Raw genomic sequence first — 19,019 nt, forward strand, 5'->3', positions numbered from 1 at the left:
TTTCTCTCCCTTGTGGTAGGATTATACATCCACACCCTTGCCATGGCCTCATGGTTGGCAAGGTATATTTTCATTGACTTTGGGTTTGGCTATACAGCTTGATTTTATTGATAGGACATTAGCAGATATGAGATGAACAAAGGCTTCAGACATGCTTGTTTAGTTGGCTTCTTGCAGTCCTGATATAAGGAGAAGAGCATAACCTGGGTAAATGGTGCCTCCCAGCCAGGGTTTCAAACAGACTAAAGCAAGTGAATCAAAACTGCCCTAGCTGAGCCATAAACCCAAGACCAAAGCAGAATTACCCCAGACCTGCCAGTGTACATATGTGCTCCTTTTAAAAAATGTTTATTCCCAAATTTATTTATTTATTTATTTTATTATTATTTTTTTTGCGGTACGTGGGCCTCTCATTGTTGTGGCCTCTCCCATTGTGGAGCACAGGCTCTGGATGTGCAGGCTCAGCGGCCATGGCTCACGGGCCCAGCCACTCCGTGGCATGTGGGATCTTCCCGGACCGGGGCACGAACCCATGTCCCCTGCATTGGCAGGTGGACTCTCAACCACTGTGCCACCAGGGAAGCCCCCAAATTTATTTATTTTTAATGAACTATTTTAAAATAATTTTGCAGGGAATTCCCTGGCAGTCCAGTGGTTAGGACTCCACACTTCCACTGCAGGGGGCACGGGTTTGATCCCTGGTTGGGGAACTAAGATCCATGCACGATGCATGGCAGAAAAAAAAAAATAGTTTTACATTTTCAGAAAAATTGTGAAGCTGGAAACATTTATAGAGTTCCCATATATCCAATCTACCCTTGTTGACATCTTATATTGGTACGAGTGAGACCAGGCAAAACCAGAACAGTCTCCTACCTGAAACAGAGAGATATGATCTATAACAAATGCTTGTTGGTTTTTCACCCCAGTATTCTTTTCTCACCTAAATCCATCTTTACCACTTTATCATTGTTTAAATAAAGTTTTTATTTTAGAACAGTGTTGGATTTACAAAAATGTTGCAAAGCTAGTACAGAGACTTCTCATATACTTCACATCTGATTTTCCCTACTGTGAACATCTTATATTAGAATGGGACATTTGTCCCAAGTAACAAACCAATATTTTACAATATTTTTAAAGTCCATACTTCATTCAGATCACTTTAATTTCTACCTAATGTCCTTTTTCTGTACCAGAATCACATCTAATACACCAAATTACATGTCATCGTGTCTCTTTAAGCTCCTTTTGACTGTGACAGTTTCTCAGACTGTCCTTGTTTTTGATGATCTTGACAATTTGGAGGTATATTGCTGAGGCATCCAGGAGTAGTATTCTTGTTAGAAGTTGTGTGATGTTCTTCTCAGGATTGGACTGAGGTTATGGGTTTTAGGGAGGAAGACCACAGACGTAAAGTGTCATTCTCATCTCATCATATCCAAAGTATATATTATCAATATGATATCACTGCTGATGTTAATCCTGACGACACGCCTGAGGTAGTATTTGCCAGCTATCTCCCGTGAAAACTTACTCTTTATTCCCCATCACAAAACTATACTCTCTGGAAGGAAGTCTCTATGCACCACCCACATTTAAGGACTAGGGAGTTATATTCCTCCTCCTTAATGTATCTATATAAATAAATTGCAATTGTTTGCACAAATCTATCCATTCTTCTCAATTTATTTATTTCATAAACCATTAATTTATATCACAATAGACATGGATATTTATTTTATATTTTGGATTATAATACAACTATAGGTTATGTATTATATTGCTCAATTTGTTAAAACTTCGGTCATTGGGAGCTCTTTCAGCTAGCTCCTGTGTCCCACTGACATAGTCTCATCATGTTTTTTTAATTTTTTATTTTTTAGCATTTCCTTACTTTATGGCACTACAAAATACAAAATGTACTGTGTGTTTTGGCTACTAGGGTCTACTCAGCTGACAGAACCTGAAACTATGTGTGTATAGTTACCTGTGTCCATATAAATAACTATAAATATTTCCATGTGTAACCATCCATATTTATATTAAGCACATGAGTTTATACCAATGTCTCCAACTCTAGCCCAGTTTCACATGGATCCTTCTAGGCTTCTCCCCTTGCTATGAGTAACCTCCTAGCCCAACAGTTGAAAACCCTGGCTCTCACTACCTGCCATACATTTACTTAGTTTTCCAATTCCAGTATACATAAATGGTTATATCTGAACTATTAAACCATACCTCCACTGAATACACATTTATGAACTAGGGTACAGTACTTATATACAATTCTTTTAATGTTTCCCTCTTAGCACTATTTTTGTTGCATCCCAAATATTCTGAATAAGCTATATTTTTATTTTCATTTAGTTCAAAATATTTTTATTTCTCTTGAGACTACTCTTTTGGCCATGTATTATTTAGGTCAATTTCCAAATAATTTAGATTTTCCAGCTATCTTTCCATTATTGATTGCTAGTTTAACTCCACTGTGGTCTGGAATCATACTTTGTAGAATTCTTTGTATTTTTTTAAATAGATCCTTATTGGAGTATAATTGCTTCACAATACCATGTTAGTTTCTGTTGCACAACAAAGTGAATCAGCCATATGCATACACATGTCCCCATATTCCCTCCCTCTTGAGCATCCCTCCCATCCTCCTTATCCCACTCCTCTAGGTCATCACAAAGCACTGAGCTGATCTTCCTGTGCTATGCTGCTGCTTCCCACCAGCCAACTATTTTACATTCTGTAGTGTATATATGTCGATGCTACTCTCACTTTGCCCCAGCTTCACCCTCCCACCCCATGTCATCAACTCCATTCTCTATGTCTGCCTCTTTATTCCTGCCCTGCAACTAGGTTCAACAGTACCATGTTTTTTTTTTTTAGATTCCATATATATGCGTTAGCATACAGTATTTGTTTTTCTCTTTCTGACTTATTTCACTCTGTATGACAGACTCTAGGTCCATTCACCTCATGACAAATAACTCAATTTCGTTTCTTTTTATGGCTGAGTAATATTCCATTGTAAATGTGTGCCACATCTTCTTTATCCATTCATCTGTCGATGGACACTTAGGTTGGTTCCATGTCCTGGCTATTGTAAATAGTGCTACAATGAACATTGTTGTGCATGTCTCTTTTTGAATTATGGTTTTCTCAAGGTATATGCCCAGTAGTGGGATTGCTGGGTCATATGGTAGTTCTATTTTTAGTTTTTGAGGGAACCTCCATACTGTTTTCCATAGTGGTTTTATCAATTTATATTCCCAACAACAGTGTAGGAGGGTTCCCTTTTCACCATACCCTTCCCAGAATTTATTGTTTCTAGCTTTTTTTATAATGGCCATTCTGACCGGCGTGAGGTGAAACCTCACTGTAGTTTTGATTTGCATTTCTCTAATAATTAGTAATGTTGAGCATCTTCTCATGTGCCTCATGGCCATCTGTATGTATTCCTTGGTGAAATATCTATTTAGGTCTTCTGCCCACTTTTTAACTGGATTATTTGTGTTTTTGATATTGAGTTCCATGAGCTATTTGTATATTTTGGAGATTAATCCTTTGTCTGTTGTTTCACTTGCAAATATTTTCTCCCATTTTGAAGGTTGTCTTTTTGTCTTGTTTATGGTTTCCTTTACTGAGCAAAAGCTTTTAAGTTTAATTAAGTCCCATTTGTTTATTTTTGTTTTTATTTCTGTTACTCTAGGAGATAGATCAGAAAAGATCTTGCTGTGGTTTATGTCAAATAGTGTTTTTCCTATGCTTTCCCCTAAAAGTTTTATAATGTCTGGCCCTACATTTAAGTCTTTAATCCATTTGGAGTTTATTTTTGTGCACAGTGTTAGGTAGTGTTCCAATTTCATTTTTTACATGTAGTTGTCCAGTTTTCCCAGCACCACTTATTGAAGAGGCTGTCTTTTCTCCATGTGTGTTCTTGCCTCCTTTGTCATAAATTAGGTGACCATATGTGTGTGGGTTTATCTCTGGGCATTCTATCCTGTACCGCTGATCTATATTTGTGTTTTTGTGCCAGTACCATACTGTCTTAATTATTGTATATTTGTGGTACAGTTTGAAGTTGGGGAGCCTGATTCCTCCAATTCTGTTTTTCTTTCTCAAGATTGCTTTGGCATTTGGGGTCTTTTGTGTTTCCATACGAATTATAAGACTTTTGGTTCTAATTCTGTGAAGAATGCCACTGGTAGTTTGACAGGAATTGCACTGAATCCATAGACTGCATTGGATAGTATAGCCATTTTCAAAGTATTGATTCTTCCAACCCAAGAACATGGTATATTTCTCCATCTGTTTATGTCATCTTTGATTTTTTTTCATCAGTGTTTTATAGTTTTCTGAGTACAAGTCTTTCACCTCCTTAGGTAGGTTTATTCCTAGGTATTTTATTCTTTTTATTGCAATGGTAAATGGGAGTGTTTCCTTAATTTCTCTTTCTGAGTTTTCATTGTTGGTGTATAGGAATACCAAAGATTTCTGTGCATTAATTTTGCATCCTGCAACCTTACCAAATTCATTGATTAGTTCTAGTCGTTTTCTGGTGGCATTTTTAGGATTTTCTATGTATAGTATCATGCCATTGGCAAACAGTGACTGTTTTACTTCTTCTTTTCCGATTTGGATTCCTTTTATTTCTTTTCTTCTCTGACTGCTGTGGATAGGACTTCCAAAACTATGTTGAATAAGAGTGGCAAGAGTGGACTTCCTTGTCTTCTTCATGATCCTAGTGGAAATGCTTTCAGTTTTTCACCATTGAGTATGATGTTTGCTGTGGGTTTGTCATATATGACCTTTATTATGTTGAGGTAGTTTCCCTCTATCCCCATTTTCTGGAGAGTTTTTACCATAAATGGGTGAATGGGTTGAATTTTGTGAAAAGCTTTTTCTGCATCTATTGAGATGATCATATGTTTTTTATTACTTAATTTGTTAATGTGGTGTATCACATTGATTGATTTGCATATATTGAAGAATCCTTGCATCACTGGGATAAATCCCACTTGATCATGATCCTTCTAATGTGTTGTTGGATTCTGTTTGCTAGTATTTTGTTCAGGATTTTTGCATCTATGTTCATCAGTGATACTGGTCTATAATTTTCTTTTCTTTTGGTATCTTTTCCTGGTTTTGGTATCAGGGTGATGGTGGCTTTGTAGAATGAATTTTGGAGTGTTTCTCCCTCTGCAATTTTTTTGGAAGTGTTTGAGAAGGATCGGTGTTAGCTCTTCTCTAAATGTTTGATAGAATGTGCCTGTGAAGCCATGTGGTCCTGGACTTTTGTTCGTTGGAAGATTTTTAATTAGGGTTTCAATTTCATTACTTGTGATAGATCTGCTTATATTTTGTAATTCTTCCTGATTTAGTCTTAGAAAATTGTACCTTTCCAAGAATTTGTCCATTTCTTCATGGTTGTCCATTTTATTGGCATATAGTTGTTTGTAGTAGTCTCTTATAATCCTTTGTATTTCTGCAGTGTCAGTTGTGATTTCTCCTTTTCATTTATAATTTTGTTGATTTGCATCCTCTCCCTTTTTTTCTTGATGAGGCTGGCTAAGGGTTTACAACTTTGTTTATCTTCTCAAAGAACCAGCTTTTAATTTCATTGATCTTTGATATGTTTTCTTCATTTCTATTTCATTTATTTCTGCTCTGATCTTTATGATTTCTTTCCTTCTACTGACTTTGGATTTTCTTTGTTCTTCTTTCTCTAGTTGTTTTAAGTGTAGGGTTAGATTGTTTATTAGAGAATTTTCTTGTTTCTTGAGGTGAGATTGAATTGCTATAAACTTCCCTCTTAGAACTGCTTTTGCTGAGTCCTGTAGGTTTTGGATTGTCATGTTTTCATTTTCATTTGTTTCTATGTTTTTTTTTTTAAATTTCTTCTTTAATTTCTTCAGTGATCTCTTGGTTATTTAGTAGCGCACTGTTTAGCCTCCATGTATTTTTGTTTTTTACAGTTTTTTTCCTGTAATTGATTTCCAATCTCATAGCCTTGTGGTCATAAAATATGGTTGATATTATTTCAATTTTCTTAAATTTTCCGAGGCTTTATTTGTGACCCAAGATGTGATCTATCCTGGAGAATGTTCCATGTGCACTTGAGAAGAGTGTGTATTCTGCCACTTTCAGGTGGAATGTTCTATAAATATCGATTAGATCTATCTGGTCTATTATGTCATATAAAGCTTGTGTTTCCTTATGTATTTTCTGTTTGGATGATCTGTCCATTGGTATAAGTGTGGTGTTAATGTCCCCTACTATTACTGTGTTACTGTTGATTTCCCCTTTCATGGTTGTTAGCATTTGCCTTATGTATTGAGGTGCTCCTATGTTGGGTGCATAAACATTTTAATTGTTATATCTTTTTCTTGGATTGATCCTTTGTTCATTATGTAGTGTCCCTCCTTATCTCCTGTAACAGTCTTTATCTTTATTTTGAAGCCTATTTTATCTGATATGAGTATTGCTACTTCAGCTGTATTTTGATTTCCATTTGCATGGAATATTTTTTCCATCCCCTCACTTTCAGTCTGTATGCTTCCCTAGGTCTGAAGTGGGTCTGTTGTATACAGCATATATATGGGTCTTGTTTTTTTATCCATTCAGCCAGTCTGTGTCTTTTCGTTGGGGTATTTAATCCATTTACATTAAAGGTAATTATTGATATATATGTTCCTATTACCAGTTTCTTAATTGGTTTGGGTTTGTTTTTGTGGGTATTTTTCTTCTCCTGTGAGTCCCGCTTAGAGAAGTTTCTTTACCATTTGTTGTAAAGCTGGTTTGCTGCTGCTGAATTCTCTTAGCTTTTGTTTGTCTGAAAAGCTTTTGACTTCTCCATCGAATCTGAATGAGATCCTTGCTTGGTAGTGTAATCTGGGTTGTAGGTTTTTCTCTTTCATCACTTTAAATATATCCTGCCTCTCTCTTCTGGCCTGCAGAGTTTCCACCGAAAAATCGGCTGATAACCTCATGGAGATTCCTTTGTATGTTATTTTTTGTTTTTCCCTTTCTGCTTTTAGTATTTTTTCTTTGTATTTAATTTTTGTTAGTTTGATTAATATGTGTCTTGGTGTGTTTTTCCTAGGGTTTATCCTGTGTGGGATTCTCTGTGCTTCCTGGACTTGGGTGACTATTTTCTTTCCCATGTTAGGGAAGTTTTCCACTATAATCTCTGCAAATATTTTCTCAGACCCTTCCTTTTTCTCTTCTTCTTCTGGGACCCCTATAATTCAAATGTTGGTGCATTTAGTGTTGTCCCAGAGGTCTCTGGGATTGTCTTCAATTCTTTTCATTCTTTTTTCTTTATTCTGCTCCTCAGCAGTTAATTCTACCATTTTGTCTTCCAGCTCACTTATTTGTTCTTCTGCCTCCATTTTCCTGTTGTTAATTCCTTCTAGTGTATTTTTCATTTCAGTTATTGTGTTGTTCATCTCCATTTGTTTGTTCTTCAGTTCTTCTAGATCTTTGTTAAACATTTATGGTATCTTCTCAATCCGTGCTTCCATTCTATTTCCGAGGTTCTGGATCATCTTTACTATCATTACTGTGAATTCTTTTTCAGGTAGATTGTCTATTTCCTCTTCATTTATTTGGTCTTGTAGGTTTTTACCTTGCTCCTTCATCTGTGACATATTTTATTGCTGTCTTTTTTTTTTTTTTTTAATGAGTGGGACTGTGTTCCTGTTTTACTGGTCGTTTGGCCTGAGGCTTCAAACACTGGAGTTTGTAGGCTATTGGGTATAGATGGGTCTTGGTGCTGAGATGTGGAACTCTGTGAGACCTCACTCTGATGAATATTCCCTGGGGTCTGAGGTTCTCTGTTGGCCCAGTGGTTTGGACTCAGAGTTCCTACAGCAGGAGCTTCCGCCTGACCCTGTGCTCACAAATCAAAATCCCACAAGCTGACTGGGGTGGCAAAAAAAAAAAGAGAGAGAGAGAGAGAGAGAGAGAGAGAGAGAACAATAACAAAGTAAAAAATAAAATAAGACTAGGAAACTAACAGATATGTTAGAAAGAATGTAAAAATAAAAATATAGATGAATCAACAACTGGAAGGTACATCAGTACCACAATAGTAAAAAAGAGTAGGAGGGAAAAGGAAAAAAAAAAAAAAAAAGAAGGTGGGGAAAGGCCTTGGCTCTGGAGAGCAGGGCCTAAGCAAGGGCAAGGTTTGGGTGGTAGGTGGGGCCAATGCTCAGGACCCACAGGGATGGAAAAGGCCCTGGGGGTGGTGGGGGGTGGGGCTTAGGTTCAAGGGACAGAAGGGGCCCAGGTGTGCCCCCCACCCCTGGTCTCAGAGGGCAGGGGACCTCACCTGGGAGCCCAGCAGGCTTCCTGGGCTCAAGTGGGTGGGGCAAACACCCTCATCTCCTCTCCTGCTCCTCCAGTCTGCAGTCTGGGAGGGCCCCTCCCGCCTACTCCTCCTGTTCTCCACAGCCTCCCTCCTATGCCCCCAGGACCAATGCAGGGGCAAAGGGGGGTCCTTGGAGGGCAGTGGACCAGCCTGGGACTCAGCGGGCTCTGCGTGTCTGAGTGGGCAGGGCAATCACCCTCTGCTCCTCTCCAGCTCCTCCCAGGGACACCCCACCAGCCTCTCCTGTTCTCTGGTTGACCTCCTTCCTATGTCCCCAAGGACCCACACAGCTTGGAAGGGGCTTGAAGGTCAGCGGATTGGCCTGGGAGCTCAGCAGGCTCCCTGTGCCAGAGTGGGTGGGGTAATCTCCCTCCGCTCCTCACCCTCTCCTCCTGGAGCATCCCTCCCACCTGCCTCTCCTGATCCCTCCAGCCTCCCTCCTATGCCCCCAGGACCCATGTGCCTGGATGGGGTATTTTTTGGGGGGGAACTAGCTTGGGAGCTCAGCAGTCTCCCCGGCCCCAGTGGGCCAGGTGATCACCCTTTACTCCTCTCCAGCTCTTCCCAGAGAGTCCCTCCCACCTGCCTCTCCTAATCTCTCAGGCCTCAGGGGTGCAGATCTTGTCTGGCCTCCACTTCTCCTTCCCCCTTGGTCCCCCTATGTCATACCGGTTCACTGTGGGGTTCCTCCCATCTCCTTGGGGGTTAGAGTCCCCACCAGCACCTGGCAGGTGCCCTATTGCAGTTATTCTCTTTTTAAAAATCTCATATTTTTCTATCCTCTCTGATTTTAACTGAGCATTTTATATAATTTCATGTTATTTTCTCTCTTAGCATAGCAATTATACTTTCTTTAAAATTTTTTTTGTAGTTGACCTAGTGTTGTAATACATATTTTAAGCTAATGTAAGTCCAGCTTCAAATAATTTCACATCACTTGATAAGTAGTGCAAGTACCTTACATCAGAGTATTTCCAATTCTTCCCTGTCATCCTTTGTGACATTGCTGTCACTTATGTTCCTTATAGCTATGCTAGAATCACCCATATACTATCACTATTATTGCTTTGAACAGTTATCTTTTACATCAATTAAGAATAAGAAAGGGGCTTCCCTGGTGGTGCAGTGGTTGAGAGTCTGCCTGCCGATGCAGGGGACACGGGTTTGTGCCCCAGTCCAGGAAGATCCCACATGCCATGGAGAGGGTGGGCCCGTGAGCCATGGCTGCTGAGCCTGCATGTCCGGAGCCTGTGCTCCATGACGGGCGAGGCTGTGACAGTGAGAGGCTCACGTACCGCAAAAAAAAAAAAAAAAAAAAAAAGAATAAGAAAAATGAAATATTTCATTTTGGTGTTATTTATTTATTCTCCAAAGTTCTTCCTTTTTTTATGTAGACCACAATTTCTGGCATTATAGTTTTCCTTCTGACTAAAGAACTTCTTTTAATATTCCTTTCAGGGAAGGTCTGCTGGTGATTAATTCTCTCAGTTTTGGTTTGCTTGAGAAAGCTTTATTTGTCTGTAATTTCTTTTCTTAAGCATAATTTGACTGGTATAGAATTATAAATCTGAGTTTGTTTTTTCTTCAACTAATTCACTCCCCTCTCTTCTTCCTTGTGTGATCTCTGATGACAAGTCTGATGTTATCCTTATCCTTTTTCTTCTATTGTTAAGGTGATTCTTTTTCCTCCTTCTGACTTCAAGATTTTCTCTTTGTCTTTGATTTTCTTCAATTTAAATATGATATCCTTAGGTTTGGGCCGTGTGTGTGTGTGTGTGTGTGTGTGTGTGTGTGTGTGTGTGTGTGTGTGGTATTTTTCTAGTTGGTGTTCTCTGAGTTTCCTTGCTACATGGTTTGGTGTCTGTTTTTAATTTTGGAAAGTTCTTGACCACTATTAATTCAAATATTTTTTTCTGCTCCATTCTCTCTTTCTTTTCCTTTTGGTATTCAAATTATGTGAATGTTACACCATTTGAAATTGTCCCCAAATTCTTGCATGTTTGTTCTGTTTCTTTTTGTTGTTGTTGTTGCTGTTGTTTTTCATTCTTCTTTCTTTGTATTTTAGTTTGGGTAGTTTCTGTTGAACTATCTTCAAGCTCGCTGATTCTATCCTCAGACATATTGAGTCTATTGATGAGTACATCAAAGGCATTCTTTTTTTTTTTTTTGGCTTTATAACAAATTTAATCAGTTATACATATACATATGTTTCCATATCCCCTCCCTTTTGCGTCTCCCTCCCACCCTCCCTATCCCACCTCTCCAGGCGGTCACAAAGCACCGAGCTGATCTCCCTGGGCTATGCGGCTGCTTCCCACTAGCTATCTACCTTACGTTTGGTAGTGTATATATGTCCATGCCGCTCTTTCACTTTGTCACAGCTTACCCTTCCCCCTCCCCATATCCTCAAGTCCATTCTCTAGTAGGTCTGTGTCTTTATTCCTGTCTTACCCCTATGTTCTTCATGACATTTTTTTTCTTAAATTCCATATATATGTGTTAGCATACGGTATTTGTCTTTCTCTCTCTGACTTACTTCACTCTGTATGACACACTCTAGGTCTATCCACCTCATTACAAATAGTTCAATTTCATTTCTTTTTATGGCTGAGTAATATTCCATTGTATATATGTGCCACATCTTCTTTATCCATTCATCTGATGATGGACACTTAGGTTGTTTCCATCTCCGGGCTATTGTAAATAGGGGTGCTATGAACATTTTGGTACATGACTCTTTTTGAATTATGGTTTTCTCAGGGTATATGCCTAGTAGTGGAATTGCTGGGTCATATGGTAGTTCTATTTGTAGTTTTTTAAGGAACCTCCATACCGTTCTCCATAGTGGCTGTACCAATTCACATTCCCACCAGCAGTGCAAGAGTGTTCCCTTTTCTCCACACCCTCTCCAGCATTTATTGTTTCTAGATTTTTTGATGATGGCCATTCTGACTGGTGTGAGATGATATCTCATTGTAGTTTTGATTTGCATTTCTCTAATGAGTAAAGATGTTGAGCATCCTTTCATGTGTTTGTTGGCAGTCTGTATATCTTCTGTGGAGAAATGTCTATTTAGGTCTTCTGCCCATTTTTGGATTGGGTTGTTTGTTTTTTGCTATTGAGCTGCATGAGCTGCTTATAAATTTTGGAGATTAATCCTTTGTCAGTTGCTTCATTTGCAAATATTTTCTCCCATTCTGAGGGTTGTCTTTTGGTCTTGTTTATGGTTTCCTTTGCTGTGCAAAAGATTTTAAGTTTCATTAGGTCCCATGTGTTTATTTTTGTCTTTATTTCCATTTCTCTAGGAGGTGGGTCAAAAAGGATCTTGCTGTGATTTATGTCATAGAGTGTTCTGCCTATGTGTTCCTCTAAGAGTTTGATAGTGTCTGGCCTTACATTTAGGTCTTTAATCCATTTTCAGCTTATTTTTGTGTATGGTGTTAGGGAGTGATCTAATCTCATACTTTTACATGTCCCTATCCAGTTTTCCCAGCACCACTTATTGAAGAGACTGTCCTTTCTCCACTGTACATTCCTGCCTCCTTTATCAAAGATAAGGTGACCATATGTCCGTGGGTTTATCTCTGGGCTTTCTATCCTGTTCCATTGATCTATCTTTCTGTTTTTGTGCCAGTACCATACTGTCTTGATTACTGTAGCTTTGTAGTATAGTCTGAAGTCAGGGAGCCTGATTCCTCCAGCTCCATTTTTCATTCTCAAGATTGCTTTGGCTATTCGGGGTCTTTTGTGTTTCCATACAAATTGTGAAATTTTTTGTTCTAGTTCTGTGAAAAATGCCAGTGGTAGTTTGATAGGGATTGCATTGAATCTATAGATTGCTTTGGGTAGTAGAGTCATTTTCACAATGTTGATTCTTCCAATCCAAGAACATGGTACATCTCTCCATCTATTTGTATCATCTTTAATTTCTTTCATCAGTGTCTTATAATTTTCTGCATACAGGTCTTTTGTCTCCTTAGGTAGGTTTATTCCTAGATATTTTATTCTTTTTGTTGCAATGGTAAATGGGAGTGTTTCCTTGATTTCACTTTCAGATTTTTCATCATTAGTATATAGGAATGCCAGAGATTTCTGTGCATTAATTTTGTATCCTGCAACTTTACCAAATTCATTGATTAGCTCTAGTAGTTTTCTGGTAGCATCTTTAGGATTCTCTATATATAGTATCATGTCATCTGCAAACAGTGACAGCTTTACTTCTTCTTTTCCAATTTGGATTCCTTTTATTTCCTTTTCTTCTCTGATTGCTGTGGCTAAAACTTCCAAAACTAGGTTGAATAAGAGTGGTGAGAGTGGGCAACCTTGTCTTGTTCCTGATCTTAGTGGAAATGGTTTCAGTTTTTCACCATTGAGGACAATGTTGGCTGTGGGTTTGTCATATATGGCCTTTATTATGTTGAGGAAAGTTCCCTCTATGCCTACTTTCTGCAGGGTTTTTATCATAAATGGGTGTTGAATTTTCTCGAAAGCTTTCTCTGCATCTATTGAGATGATCATATGGTTTTTCTCCTTCAATTTGTTAATATGGTGTATCACGTTGATTGATTTGCGTATATTGAAGAATCCTTGCATTCCTGGAATAAACCCCACTTGATCATGGTGTATGATCCTTTTAATGTGCTGTTGGATTCTGTTTGCTAGTATTTTGTTGAGGATTTCTGCATCTATGTTCATCAGTGATATTGGCCTGTAGTTTTCTTTCTTTGTGACATCCTTGTCTGGTTTTGGTATCAAGGTGATGGTGGCCTGGTAGAATGAGTTTGGGAGTGTTCCTCCCTCTGCTATATTTTGGAAGAGTTTCAGAAGGATAGGTGTTAGCTCTTCTCTAAATGCTTGATAGAATTCGCCTGTGAAGCCATCTGGTCCTGGGCTTTTGTTTGTTGGAAGATTTTTTATCACAGTTTCAATTTCAGTGCTTGTGATTGGTCTGTTCATATTTTCTATTTCTTCCTGGTTCAGTCTCAGCAGGTCGTGCATTTCTAAGAATTTGTCCATTTCTTCCAGGTTGTCCATTTTATTGGCATAGAGTTGCTTATAGTAATCTCTCATGAACTTTTGTATTTCTGCAGTGTCAGTTGTTACTTCTCCTTTTTCATTTCTAATTCTATTGATTTGAGTCTTCTCCCTTTTTTTCTTGATGAGTCTGGCTAATGGTTTATCAATTTTGTTTATCTTCTCAAAGAACCAGCTTTTAGTTTTATTGATCTCTGCTATCGTTTCCTTCATTTCTTTTTCATTTATTTCTGATCAGGTCTTTATGATTTCTTTCCTTCTGCTAACTTTGGGATGTTTTTGTTCTTCTTTCTCTAATTGCTTTAGGTGCAAGGTTACGTTGTTTATTCGAGATGTTTCCTGTTTCTTAAGGTGGGATTGTATTGCTATAAACTTCCCTCTTAGAACTGCTTTTGCTGCATCCCATAGGTTTTGGGTCGTCGTGTCTCCATTGTCATTTGTTTCTAGGTATTTTTAAATTTCCTCTTTGATTTCTTCAGTGATCACTTCGTTATTCAGTAGTGTATTGTTTAGCCTCCATGTGTTTGTATTTTTTACAGCTCTTTTCCTGTAATTGATATCTAGTCTCATAGCATTGTGGTCGGAAAAGATACTTGATACAATTTCAATTTTCTTAAATTTACCAAGGCTTGATTTGTGACCCAAGATATGATCTATCCTGGAGAATGTTCCATGAGCACTTGAGAAGAATGTGTATTCTGTTGTTTTTGGATGGAATGTCCTATAAATATCAATTAAGTCCATCTTGTTTAATGTATCATTTAAAGCTTGTGTTTCCTTATTTATTTTCATTTTGGATGATCTGTCCATTGGTGAAAGTGGGGTGTTAAAGTCCCCTACTATGAGTGTGTTACTGTCGATTTCTCCTTTTATGGCTGTTAGTATTTGCCTTATGTATTGAGGTGCTCCTATGTTGGGTGCATAAATATTTACAATTGTTATATCTTCTTCTTGGATCGATCCCTTGATCATTAGGTAGTGTCCTTCTTTGTCTCTTCTAGTAGTCTTTATTTTAAAGTCTATTTTGTCTGATATGAGAATTGCTACTCCAGCTTTCTTTTGGTTTCCATTTGCATGGAATATCTTTTTCCATCCCCTTACTTTCAGTCTGTATGTGTCTCTAGGTCTGAAGTGGGTCTCTTGTAGACAGCATATATATGGGTCTTGTTTTTGTATCCATTCAGCCAATCTGTGTCTTTTGGTGGGAGCATTTAGTCCATTTACATTTAAGGTAATTATCGATATGTATGTTCCTATTCCCATTTTCTTAATTGTTTTGGGTTCGTTATTGTAGGTCTTTTCCTTCTGTTGTGTTTCTTGCCTAGAGAAGTTCCTTTAGCATTTGTTGTAAAGCTGGTTTGGTGGTGCTGAACTCTCTCAGCTTTTGCTTGTCTGTAAACGTTTTAATTTCTCCATCAAATCTGAATGAGATCCTTGCTGGGTAGAGTAATCTTGGTTGAAGGTTTTTCTACTTCATCACTTTAATTACGTCCTGCCACTCCTTTCTGGCTTGTAGAGTTTCTGCTGAGAGATCAGCTGTTATCCTGATGGGGATTCCCTTGTGTGTTATTTGTTGTTTTTGCCTTGCTGCTTTTAATAGGATTTCTTTGTGTTTAATTTTTGACAGTTTGATTAATATGTGTCTTGGCGTATTTCTCCTTGGATTTATTCTGTATGGGACTCTCTGTGCCTCCTGGACTTGATTAACTATTTCCTTTCCCATATTAGGGAAGTTTTCAACTATAATCTCTTCAAATATTTTCTCAGTCCCTTTCTTTTCCTCTTCTTCTTCTGGAACCCCTATAATTCGAATGTTGGTGCATTTAATGTTGTCCCAGAGGTCTCTGAGACTGTCCTCTGTTCTTTTCATTCTTTTTTCTTTATTTTGCTCTGCAGCAGTTATTTCCACTATTTTATCTTCCACCTCACTTATCCGTTCTTCTGCCTCAGTTATTCTGCTATTGATCCCATCTAGAGTATTTTTCATTTCATGTATTGTGTTTTTAATCGATGCTTGATTCATCTTTAGTTCTTCTAGGTCCTTGTTAACTGTTTCTTGCATTTTGTCTATTCTATTTCCAAGATTTTGGATCTGGGAAATAGAATCTTGGATCATCTTTACCATCATTATTCTGAATTCTTTTTCAGGTAGACTGCGTATTACCTCTTCATTTGTTAGATCTGGTGGGTTTTTATCTTGCTCCTTCTCCTGCTGTGTGTTTTTCTGTCTTCTCATTTTGCTTATGTTACTGTGTTTGGGGTCTCCTTTTTGCAGGCTGCCGGTTCGTAGTTCCCGTTGTTTTTGGTGTCTGTCCCCAGTGGCTAAGGTTGGTTTAGTGGGTTGTGTAGGCTTCCTTGTGGAGGGGACTAGTGCCTGTGTTCTGGTGGATGAGGCTGGATCTTGTCTTTCTGGTGGGCAGGTCCACGTCTGGTGGCGTGTTTTGGGGTGTCTGCAGACTTTTTATGATTTTAGGCCACCTCTCTGCTAATGGGTGGCGTTGTGTTCCTGTCTTGCTAGTTGTTTGGCATAGGGTGTCCAGCACTGTAGCTTGCTGGTCGTTGAGTGAAGCTGGGTGCTGGTGTTGAGATGGAGATCTCTGGAAGATTTTTGCCGTTTGATATTATGTGGAGCTGGGAGGTCTCTTGTGGACCAGTGTCCTGAAGTTGGCTCTCCCACCTCAGAGGCACAGCACTGACTCCGGGCTCCTCAATTTGGGATGATGTGTTGTCTATTCATGTATTCCACAGATGCAGGGTACATCAAGTTGATTGTGGAGCTTTAATCCGCTGCTTCTGAGGCTGCTGGGAGAGGTTTCCCTTTCTCTTCTTTGTTCTCACAGCTCCTGGGTCTCAGCTTTGGATTTGGCCCCGCCTCTGCGTGTAGGTCACCGGAGGGCGTCTGTTCTTCGCTCAGACAGGACAGGGTTAAAGGAGCAGCCGCTTCGGGGACTCTTGCTCACTCAGGCCGGGAGGGAGGGAGGGGCATGGAGTGCGGGGCGAGCCTGCAGCGGCAGAGGTCGGCGTGATGTTGCACCAGCCCGAGGCGCGCCGTGCGTTCTCTCAGGGAAGCCGCCCCTGGATCCCGGGACCCCGGCAGTGGCGGGCTGCACAGGCTCCCGGAAGGGCGGTGTGGGCAGTGACCTGTGCTCGCACACAGGCTTCTTGGCAGCAGCAGCAGCAGCCCCAGTGTCCCACGCCCGTCACTGGGCTCCGCGCTTTCAGTCGCGACTCGCGCCCGTCTGTGGAGCCCCTTTAAGCAGCGCTCTTAATCCCCTCTCCTCGCGCACCAGGAAACCAAGAGGGAAGAAAAAGTCTCTTGCCTCTTCGGCAGCTCCAGAGTTTTCCCGGACTCCCTGCCGGCTAGCTGTGGCACATTAGCCCCTTTCACGCTGAGTTCTCGCCGCCAGCCCCAGTCCTCTCTCTGCGCTCTGACCGAAGCCCGAGCCTCAGCTTCCAGCGCTGCGCGCCCCGGCGGGCGAGCAGAGAAGCCCCTCGGGCTGGTGAGTGCCGCTCAGCACTGATCCTCTGTGTGGGGATCTCTCCGCTTTGCCCTACCCAGGTATGTGGGGAGTTTCTTGCCTTTTGGGAGGTCTAGGGTCTTATGTCAGCGTTCAGTAGGTGTTCTGTAGGAGTTGTTCCACGTGTAGCTGTATTTCTGGTGTATCCGTGGGGAGGAAGGTGATCTCCGCGTCTTACTCTTCCGCCATCTTACCCGGAAGTCAAAGGCATTCTTCATTTTTATTACAGCATTCCTGATTTCCAGCATTTCCTTTAGATTACTTTTTTAGAGTTTTCATCTCTCTGTTTACATTGGTCATCTCTTCTCACATATTGTCCCCTTTTTCCCTTAGAATGCTTAGCTGTTAGTATAGCTATTTTAAATTCCAAATCTGATAAACTTAAGATCTCTATTATATCAGAATCTGCTTGTCATGACTGCTTTGTCTATTCAGAGTGTGTTTTCTCTTGCTTTTTCTCATGCCTTCTAGTTTTTTGATGAAAGCTGGACATTTTGTGTTGGGTAATGGGGGCTGAAGTAAAGAGGCCATTAGTGAGAGGATGTTATATTAATCTGGCTAGGAGTATGCCTTTGGGTGTTGCTTCTTGTAGCTATAAGTGTCATAGTCTTCAAATTCCTCTTGTTTCCTTGTTTTTTTTTTTTCTCTTCTATTGACTTTTTCCTCTTCTCTTCTAATTAATCCTCTCAGAGAATCTGTGTCTTGAAGCTTTTTCAGTTGTAATCCACTGTTACACTTGGAGCCCTGCTGTTGTGGTACTGAGATGTGAGGGCTGGGGGGCATTCTATAATCTTCCAATTAAATCTCAGGCTTTTTTGTGGACCTATGTTTCTTGACTTTTAACACCAAAGTATTTTTTACTGTTTATATACTTTTTAAATTAATGGAACCATACTGTATATATATTTTTTATTTCTGGCTTTCTTTCTCTAAACATTATGTTTTTGAGATTCTACCATATTGTTGTATATAGTTGAATTCATGGGGTTGCATTGCTATATAATAATCAATTCTGTGAATTTACCACCATTTATATATTCTTCCTACCCTTTAATGGGAAGTTGGGTAGTTTCCAGTTTTTTTTTACTACTACAAAGGATGCAGTTGTAAACTTCATGTACATATATTTTTGAGTGTGCATACACAATTCTTTCAGTTGTATACATAATAGGTGAATTGCTGCACCACTACACATATTTATCATTGCTAGAAATTGTCAGTTTTCCAAAGTGGTTTTATCAATTTATATTCACAAGCTGTACATGAGAGTTCTGATTGATCAACATTCTCACCAACATTTGGCATTTTTCTCTAATTTTGGTCTTAATTGAATGTTCCCAATGACTAATGAAGTTTAGCACTTCTCCATGTGTTTACTGATCATTTGACTGTCTTTGTAGAGAAGGGACTGTTTGAATCTTTTTCCTATTTGTGTATTGTTTATCCACCAGTTTCTTATTAATTTGGAGATGTTATTCCTTGGACATGAGCTCCTTGTTAGAAATATGTCTTAAAAATAATTTTTCTCAATCTTCACATTGCCTTTTCACTCTTTTAAGTAATTAAATGAATAAGTTATGGGAATGTAATGTACAACGTGGTAACTATAGTTAACAATACTGCATTGTATACTTGAATGTTGCTAAGAGAGTAGCCCTTAAATGTTCTCACCACACACACACATACACACACACACACAAATTGTAAGTATCTCACACACACACAATTGTGAGATAACGTGTTAGCTAATCTTATTGTAGTAATCATTTCACAATATATGTGTGTACCAAACCATCATGTTGCACACTTTAAACTTACACTATATTATATGTCAATAATATCTCAAACACACTGGAGGGAAAAGTACCTTTCTATTCCTAGTTTGTTAATGGTTTCTTTTTCATCATGAATAGATATTAAATTTTTATTTAATGCTTTTTTATGCAATGAGATAATTATTCATTTTTCTGTTACTGTGGTGAATAGCCTTGGTTGAATTTTAAATGTTAGGCCAAATTTGCATTTCTGGAATAAATCCAATGTCATCATGATATAATATCCTAGTCAAATATAACTGATAATTTTTT

Source organism: Mesoplodon mirus (genome assembly GCF_964341445.2).
Source record: "Mesoplodon mirus genome assembly, chromosome: 15".
Classification (NCBI taxonomy): Eukaryota; Metazoa; Chordata; class Mammalia; order Artiodactyla; family Ziphiidae; genus Mesoplodon; species Mesoplodon mirus.